Genomic DNA, 9,178 nt, shown 5'->3' with positions numbered 1-9,178 from the left:
TGTTTGGCTTTGACTGGCTCTTATTTGGAAAAATAGAACTTTTCAAGGACATTGATGAAGGTTACAGGAATATGTCATACAGTGGAGAACAGGTGAACTCAGGTAGCTATTGTCAATTCTTTAAAGCCTATTAAAGGAAATATGTAGGAGAACATCTTCATTTTCAAGAGATATGCATCCATGTGTTTTTTATTTTGTTGTTTTGTTTTTCAAGACAGGGTTTCTCTGTGTAGCCCTGGCTGTCCTGGAACTAGCTCTGTAGACCAGACTGGCCTCGAACCCACAGAGATCCACCTGCCTCTGTCCCCCAAGTGCCAGGATTAGGTGTGCTACCATCACCTGGCTATATTCACGTGTTTTAATTGACTTTTACATCCTACACGGAAGTAGTTCAGAAAAACGGATGTTTATGATAAAACATAAACAGTTATAACATCCAGACAAGATGTGAGTGCCATTTTTAAAGTTCTTTCTATTGCACGTCTGAAAGTTTTTATAGTGAGAAAGGTTTCTGGGCGTGTGAGCCCATAACTGCAATCCCAGAATTTGGGAGGTTGAGGAGTGGAGGATCTCTAGTTCCGGGATAGCTTGAGCTACCTAGCAAGACTCTGTCCCAACCAACAAAACAACAATAACAAGAAAAACTAGACAAAACCAAAATGAGCCATTGTCTCTATTTGCAGGCTGTTATACAAAGGCCTTTAACAAACGAGGCCTTCTATGTGTCGATTGGCAGATAAATGATTGCAGATAACACTTGTCATAGGCCTGGTGACGCTGAGTGAGGATGTGTATTTTCTCTTTGGTCCCCATGGCAACACTGCCACACGTATGGGCTTTCCTTTACAGCACAGAAACTGAAGCCTGGTAGGGTGAAGCGTTTTATCCCAAGCCACATACAGGGAGAAAGCTGGCCAGGCCCAGTCAGGCCCTGTATACCTGCTGTTAACTGCCACCCTCTGGCTCAGAAAAACCTTGAAAGTTAATGTCCACTTAAATCCTTGTGACAGAGTCCACTGTGGCAAAAGGCAATCTGTCCACCTGAGAGTATAAACAACCATCGCAAAACTCATTCTGCTGAGTCAGGAAGACAAAATCCCTAGTGGCTGCCAGGAAAGAAATAGCCTTGGGTGAGTGAGGGAAAGAGTTGTGGGGTGAGGGGCGTGAGGCGGGGAAGGGGCTAGGCCCTGTGGACCTACGGCTGCTCAGAGGCAAATTGAGGCTGTGCGGCCGATATTTCTGAGTGCAGCAGGAGACAGAATGCTTGTCTGTTAGGAGGAGGGTTGTATCTGCAGGGGCTAACCCATGCCATAGCATCAATCACAGCTGAACGTTGGCCTGGTGATTCTTCCAGCCAGAGGAGGCAGGTGCAGAGAAACAGTTCCACGCTGTCACTAGCAGTGGTCCGCGTGGTTCTCTTTATCTTTAGGAAATGAGTCTCAGGTAAAACTGAATCCTTGGTTTCAATGCAGGAAAGAATTTTAGGATTGGCCAGCATGATGCAGAGGTGTGGGTTTGTTAAAGGGTTCAGACTGTAAACCGAGCCTTAATAGGAAGACAACGTCTGAGGAGAAACTAGTGTGCGCCTGGGAGCTCTGAGGAGTCACACTCCACTGTCTTCTCCACAGCGATGCCTTCTGTTCTTGGTGGCCTTTTACTGCTGTTACCTTCAAAGGGTTGCTAAGATGACAGGGGGAAGATGCACAGGGAAAGGCAATGAATGGGACTGAGACGCATGACTCAAGGAATAATTTAAAAGAAAGTAAAAGGGGGGATGCTAAGGAGCCTTAATGAGACCATAGGGCGGACCCTGAGGGCATCAGGCAAGACTGCAGTTGATTAAGATGGGTCACAGGAAGGTGGGCTATCTCCACTGTAAATGAAGTCATTAATCCTGTGATTTCCAGGACACGTGGGGGGGGGGGGGGAAGCAGTAGGGCCTTGCCTTACCTGAGATTCGTTATCTTCACAAAAACTGTCTATCTGTGGAAGGGCACTGTTGCTATGATGACAACCTTCACAGCAAATCTTGAAAACTGTGTGGGAATTCTGGCTTCTCAGCTGATGAGGAGTCAACAAGACTCTGGATGAGGGAATACTTCCCTTTCCCATGTCCCCACAATTTTTTTTGTTTTTCTTTTTTTTTTTTTTTTTTTTTTTTTTTTTTTTGGTTTTTCGAGACAGGGTTTCTCTGCAACTTTTTTAGAGCCTGTCCTGGAACTAGCTCTTGTAGACCAGGCTGGCCTCGAACTCACAGAGATCCGCCTGCCTCTGCCTCCCAAGTGCTGGGATTAAAGGCGTGGGCCACCACTGCCCGGCTCTTTTGTTTGTTTTTAAGATAGGGTCTCACTGCCGGGCGGTGGTGGCGCACACCTTTAATCCCAGCACTCGGGAGGCAGAGGCAGGCGGATCTCTGTGAGTTCGAGACCAGCCTGGTCTACAAGAGCTAGTTCCAGGACAGGCTCCAAAGCCACAGAGAAACCCTGTCTCGAAAAAAAAAAAAGATAGGGTCTCACTATTTGTCCCCCTCCTGAACTGGAGTCTACTAAGTGGATCAGGCTGGCCTTGAACTCACAGAAATCCTCCTGCCTCTGCCTCCACAGTGCTGGGATTATTTTTAGTGTCTTATTAACTTTTAAAAGATTTGTTTTTTTTATTTTATTTGTAAGAGTGTTTGCCTACATGTATGTTATGTATATCACATACATGCCTGGTGCCTGAAAGGACTAGAAGCAGGCATTGGGTCCTCTGGAACTGGAGTTACAGATATTTGTGAACCATCATGTGGGTGCTGGGAACCGAACCCAGGTCTTCTGCAAAAGCAGCAAGTGCTCTTAACTGCTGAGCCATCTCTCCCACTCCCTGGCTTTATTAGCATATATTAATTATACATGCTAACGGTTTCATCGTGACATTCCCATACATGTATGCAGTATTGCTGATCATCTTCAACCCCATTACCCCTCTTCCCCTTCCTGCTCTTCCAAGTCCCCAGAATTTCTTTTTCTTCTGCTGTGTTGCCTCATTCAAAATGTTGCTTAATCAAGGCTTCTTCGGGTCTGAGGTCTCTTTACTGACCCACCATACTGGACACACAAGAGCCACTTATGAAATTGCGCTGGGCTATGATGAGCTGTCCATCCCTACCTTTTCTCCTGGTCCCTTGGCTACCTGAGTGGAGAGAGCAGGGGGCAGGGCGTGCCTAACCAGTTGGCCTTTATAGGAATTTCATGCAAGACCGTGACCTTAGTTGGCCTCTGCTCTGACCTCCTGACTAACCAAGCCGTGCACAGGGCAAAACGCAACTCTGGCCTGCTGGGAGGCTCATCGTGTAGTCACCCAGGGCCACGCTGTGCTTTGCTCCGTATGTAAGAACTGGAGAAATTGTGTAAGACGTGAATGCTCCTGGCGTGTCTCTGGGGACTAGACATTAGAGCAGAAGTCAGCCCTCCGTGGCCTCCTCTGACGGTGCGGTTTCTCCTTTGAGGATGGAGTTCTCTCACAGACCCTTTGGGAAGTGGGGCTGATGTGGAAAGTGAGATTTCTGGGTGTTTGTGCAGCCAACCATGGAACACCATCCCCCATACTTGCTCCTTTGAGCAACCATCATGGCACCAGATCTGGAGTATTTCCAGAAAACTCATTGGATTGCTTCTATTACACACCTCCCCCATCGCTGCACCCTGGGAGGTTACTTGGAAGCTGATCTCAGAGGACAAAAATTCGGGTTTGTAACTGGAGGTTTCCTCCCCACCCGCCCATCCCTGCAGCTGCTTATGAAATAATCATCCGGAGGCTTAATATTAATTACAATTGTTTGGTCTGTTAGCTCAGATTTATTATTACCTAGATCTCACAACTTAAATTAACCCATTTCTATTATTCTATATTTTATCATGAAGCTTGTGGCTTGTTACCTCACATCTTGCTTCTCTGGGGGCTGATGGTATTTTTCTCACTCTGCCTTCTATCTCCCTATATCTATTTGTATTTCCCACTTAGCTCTATTCTGCCCTGCCATAGGCCAAAGCATCTTCTTTACCAAACAATAATAATAAAGCATATTCACAGCATATAGAAGGGTGTCTCACATCATCTCCCCTTTTCTGTCTAATTAAAAAGGAAGGTTTTAACTTTAACACAGGAAAATTACATATAACAAAATGGTTATCAAGCCAAGAATTAGTTATACTATTTAGTCTATTTGTATTTGGCAAAATTAAAGAAAGTACTCTATCACCTCTCCTATCTTTGTGAATTTAAAGTTTCATATCGAATTTATCTTTTATCATAACTAAGGAAAACTATAATCATAACTATCTATTCTTCAACTCCATCAAAGACTCCAGAAGGCTATACTATTACCTGAGTAACCAGGAAGTACATTGTAAGCAACTTTCAAAACTCTGGAATTGACAGAGACATCTCACCGCCTGGACAGTCACCCAAAGTTCTTATACTGTTGGGGCATCCATCTTCAGCCCACAGGTACGTAGCATCCAGCAGACTTTTCAATGAAGTGAGACATTTGAAAGACTGTTCGCCTATATCATCAGTTTGCCAGTCACTTTCTTCTGTGTCCTGCAGAATGTCTGGCAGTTTCTTCTGTGAGGTATGAACCCTGCAGCACCGTCCTGCCTTGTTTTGACAAAGTTGTGACACCAGATGTTTGTGATCCCCAGTACTGGGGAGACAGAGGCAGAAACCTGGTGAGACCACCTAAGGACTACCTAGATACACCTGTCTCAAAACCGAAACAAAACCAGACAAAGGTCAAAGTCAACTGGTGATGCCGTCTGTGTGGACTTCATCCTGACAGAGATGAAAGGACACTTTCCTCAACCTCAGAGAGTGACAGAAACCTCAGCCATTTTATCAGTCCTAATGTGGAAAGTGCTCAAAGAGGAACCTGTGTCCTGGAACTCAGCCGAGAGTAGAATCCTTTCTCCCAGCAGTGGAACCAGTGGGCATCCCGGGTCATCAACAGCGTGTCTAGGAGAGTTAGGGTGCTCCTCACCGTAGAACCGTGGGCCGTGGCTTTGCTCTCCAACAGTGTCATGGGAAAGCAACAGTTTGAAACTTTAGAGCTAACTTCAGAAGTAGAGGAGCAACCGAACATTCACAGTATTGTGGTCTTGAGGAATGTCTGGTGGTAGTTTTCCAAATTATTCTCTGTATGTACAGTTAGTGTAACCACCTATTACCTTGTTATTACTAGATTCTTCTGAGATTAAGGCCAGCAACGTCTAGTGAGTGTGTGTCCACAGGCTGTGACAGGCAATGACAAGCAGCAAAGGGAACTGCGCTCATGGCCAATACATAAATAAATAAATACATAAATAAATGGGAAGTGATTCTGGAGGTGAGGGTAGAGCAATGGGAAAGTGTTTGTTAAAATAAATGGCTTCAAGGGACAGTTTTCTTAAAGATCTCCCTAGCCCCAAATGACACTCCTTCCTTCAATCTTGCTTGTCGCTGCTAACAAGAGTGGCTCCAGGAGGGTTTGCCTTGGCTTATTGTCATTGGAGGGTGAGGTCCATATTGGAGGAATGGAGGGCAAGTCGGGACCTCGAAGGGAAGGCCATCTTCATCCCTAGTCAGGAAGAAGCGCCTCTTGTTTTTCCCTTTCTTTCGGCCCAGGCCTCCAGCTCATGGACAGTGCTTCCCACCCTCAGAGTAGGGATTCCTTCCTCAGTTACATCTCTCTGAGAATGAAATGCCCTCCATAGACACACCCAGAAGTGCGTTCTCAGGAGATTCTAAATCCTTCTTTGCTGACAAAGAAGGTTAGCAACCACAGAGTCCTACACTGAAGGAATTGCCCACAAAGGCCAAGGACGGGTGGGTGAGAATTCAGGGACGTCTGGGGACAGGGACAAAGGATGCACATGGGAATGACAGCAGATAAGTCTGGGCCAAGTGGGAAGGACTCGGATCAGCGGGGCCCTGCGGGTCATATTCAGGGTGCATTTCCTCTCATCCTCCTGAGAGATAGCCAGAATTAGTGTAGGCAATAGAGGAGCAGAAGGACGCTGGTCTACAAGAGATTGATCAATGGGAGAAGGAGTCTCACTGCTCAGAGAAGCCAGAGGAAGGGGACCAGCAGGAAGGTGGTGGGTTAGTTAGGGGAGGTGATGAGTCAGTTAGGGGAGGTGCTGGGTTAGTTAGGGGAGGTGATGGGTTAGTTAGGGGAGGTGATGGGTTAGTTAGGGGAGGTGATGGGTTAGTTAGGGGAGGTGGCAGGTTAGTTAGAGGAGATGATGGCTTAGTTGGGGAGGGTGGTGGGTTAGTTGGGGGAGGGTGGTGGGTTAATTGGAGAATGATGGATTAGTTAGGGAAGAATGTTGTATTAGTTGAGGGAGGATGATGGGTTAGTTAGGGGATGATGGGTTAGTTAAGAGAGGATGGTGGGTTGTTGGGAGAGGATGGTGGGTTAGTTAAGAGAGGAAAAGAAACCATGACATACTGACACTCATCACTGAGGCCTAGGGCTATCTCTAACCTATTGTGACCTGGTGGCCCTAAAGGGAAACATTACCTACATTGAATTTTTCACTATGGCACTGGAGAAGCATCCCCTCACCCCCACCCCATCAGGGTTTCAGGTTTGCAGACCTAGGAGAGGAGAAAGACACATAAAACACTCTTCCTTGGCTTCTGCTACCTTGTCCTTGGTTATCTGAAGCATCTATCTATCTGCCTGGAGGACATTACTTAGGAAGACGGTTTGCCAGGCAAGGTCCCCAGCTCTCAGGTAGAATGGAACTTTCAAAATGGCCCTGGGGTCAGAGCTACCAGCAAAGCAGTCTTCCCCAACAACTATCCCTTCACCCTAGGCCCCAGACCATCCTTCCACAAACCACCCTTAAAGACCTTAGAAGGAGGCCAAGAGTTTTGTTCCCCTGGGAAAGAGGCCTGATTCACCGTCATTCTGACATGAAGGCTCTCAAAGGCTTCCTAGTCAGTTCCGTTCATCCTTGCTGAGTGTCCCTTAGCTGGGAATCTATATCCACGATTGTCATAGAGTCAAGGAAGGGGCAAGTGCTGAGGACAAAAGAGCCGGGCAGGAACTGGTTACTGGAGAGAGGGATGAGTGGGCAACCTGGGGAGTCACTGTTAAGGGCACCCAAACCCACCTCAGGAGAGTCAAATAGCTACCAGCATTGTGGGGTTTCAGCAGCAAGCATTGGCCATCAGGCTGGTGGTGTCTGGTCTGGGGATAGGAGGTGGAATGTCTGATTTTAGAGGAGAAATACAGAGCTCTTCTAGGCTTGGGCCTGCTCCAAGCAGAATGTCACAAAGCACACTGGGAAACTGGAATTAGGACATAAAGTCAAACCACACTGAGGAACTGGAAATTTACCTCAGCTACAGACTCGGTTCCAGGGCCTGGCCTTGATATGGGCAGGTCTGTCAGTGCAGGTGCTGTGTGAGCCCAGTGAGCACAGGGAGGCACATCTGCAGGGTGGAGGCTCCCAGCTCCCAGCTCCCAGCTCTCTTCACACTGTGTGCCTGTCAGCTCACGGGAGTGCGGTCCCCAGGAAGTCTGTATGCTGGTCCCTAAGCCCTCAGTGTTGCACTGTAGGAAGGTAGGGCCGTGGGTTTCGGTCATTTGGGTGAAGCTCTAGCAAAGGTGTGAAGACCTTTCTCAGAAGACCTCGTAAACACTCGATACGGTGATACGGTGATACGGTGACTCTGAAGACATCACAGACACGGTGGTGTGATGGCCTCTGTCTCTGGCATGTGCCTAGTTACACTTGTGCCTCCTGAAAGCCGTTTACCACTGCAGAGTATCCTGGTAAGCAGGAGGCAGCCACAGCCCCCAACCCTCAGGTGTGGGAAGGATTCTTTCCTTTGCTCGGCCTCTAAAATGCAAATGAGACAGGTGTTGGCAAAAGGATTGCCTTGTAGGACATTTGCCTGGGGTCCCCTGGCTTGGACACCTGTGTACAGTGCCAGCTGTGTGGTGTGTGTGGTGTGTCGTGTGTGTGTGTGTGTATGTGTGTGTGCGCGCGTGTGTGATGTGTGTGGTGTGTGTGGTGTGTGTTTGCATACGTGTGTGATGTGTGTGCATGTGGTGTTTGATGTGTGTGTATGTGTGTGTGAGATGTGCGTGTGCGTGCACGTGTGCGTGTGTGTGGTGTGTGTGCATGTGTGTGTGGTGTGTGTATGTGTGTGAGATGTGCATGTGCGTGCACGTGTGCATGTGTGTGGTGTGTGTGCATGTGTGTGGTGTGTGCATGTGTGTGTAAGCGTGTGTGTGATGTGTGTGTATGTGGTGTGTGTGTATGTGTGTGTATGTGTGGTGTGTGTGTGTGTGTGTGTGTGTGTTGCACTGGCCTTTGTGCTCAGCAGGACCCTATGCTTTGTGGTTTTTAGTCATTTCTGAGCAAGGACTTTGGGCTTTTTGTTTAGCTCTGAGGTAACCGCTCTGGCCTGAGCTTCTGTGTTGTCCTTTAGATTTGTCTCAGTTTCCTCTTCCTAGCTCTCCCTTTCTTGCCCACAGGAATCCACCTTTTATAATCTTGGTAAATTCTTGACATTCTTAAGAGTTAAGAGAGTGTGCGGGTCAGCTCCAGCTCTTAAGTCTCTGGCTCCCCGTAGAGCTGCTTTGGAATCTCTCTTCACAAGTCCTGAGGGCTCAGAGACTCACCCCTCTTCCCCCCCCATGCTGATTTCACTCTCAATCTGCAGCTCCCCGGGATTTTAAGGGCGAGATGAAGGCTGTGAGAGTGGAGGCAGATTGTTAGCAGAGGGGAACTGGAGAGATGGCTCAGAGGTTAAGAGCACTTACTGGTCTTGCAGAGGACCCAGGTTCAGCTCCCACGTAGCGGCTCACAAACATCCATAACTTTAGTTCCGAGGACCCAACACCTCTTGTGACCTCCCAGGCATCTTAGTACACATACATACATACAGGCAAAACACCCCCACACATAAAATAATCCAAAAAAATGTGTTTTATAGAGCACCTGTGATTTACATTAAACAAGACTCAGGGTGGAGACTTGCTTCTGTAACCTCAGCTCTTGTGAGGCCGGGACAAGAGGATTACTATAGGTTCAAGGCCAGTCTAGGTTAATGAGACTCTGTGTCCAAGAGGGAGCGATCACTAAAGGATGGGTGGCAGGCACTTGTTCAGCTCTTTGTTCAAATAAATGAAAATGAAAAAAGA

At 47.5% G+C, this 9,178-nt stretch overlaps 1 long non-coding RNA gene across 2 annotated transcripts; it reads left to right on the top strand.

The window, feature by feature from the left end:
* The first annotated feature begins 3,396 nt into the window (after positions 1-3,396).
* Positions 3,397-5,350, top strand: LOC119827495. Of its 2 annotated transcripts, XR_005287681.2 has the most exons (3): positions 3,397-3,727; positions 4,343-4,488; positions 4,588-5,350. It is a non-coding gene; the product is annotated as an uncharacterized LOC119827495 (long non-coding RNA). The 2 variants fall into 2 exon arrangements; XR_005287680.2 differs by having other exon boundaries at positions 4,343-5,350.
* The last annotated feature ends 3,828 nt before the right edge of the window (positions 5,351-9,178 follow it).

The sequence above is a fragment of the Arvicola amphibius genome, chromosome 12, assembly GCF_903992535.2.
Source record: "Arvicola amphibius chromosome 12, mArvAmp1.2, whole genome shotgun sequence".
Classification (NCBI taxonomy): domain Eukaryota; kingdom Metazoa; phylum Chordata; class Mammalia; order Rodentia; family Cricetidae; genus Arvicola; species Arvicola amphibius.
Note: the sequence above shows the minus strand (reverse complement) of the source record. Positions and strands in the feature narration are given on the sequence as shown.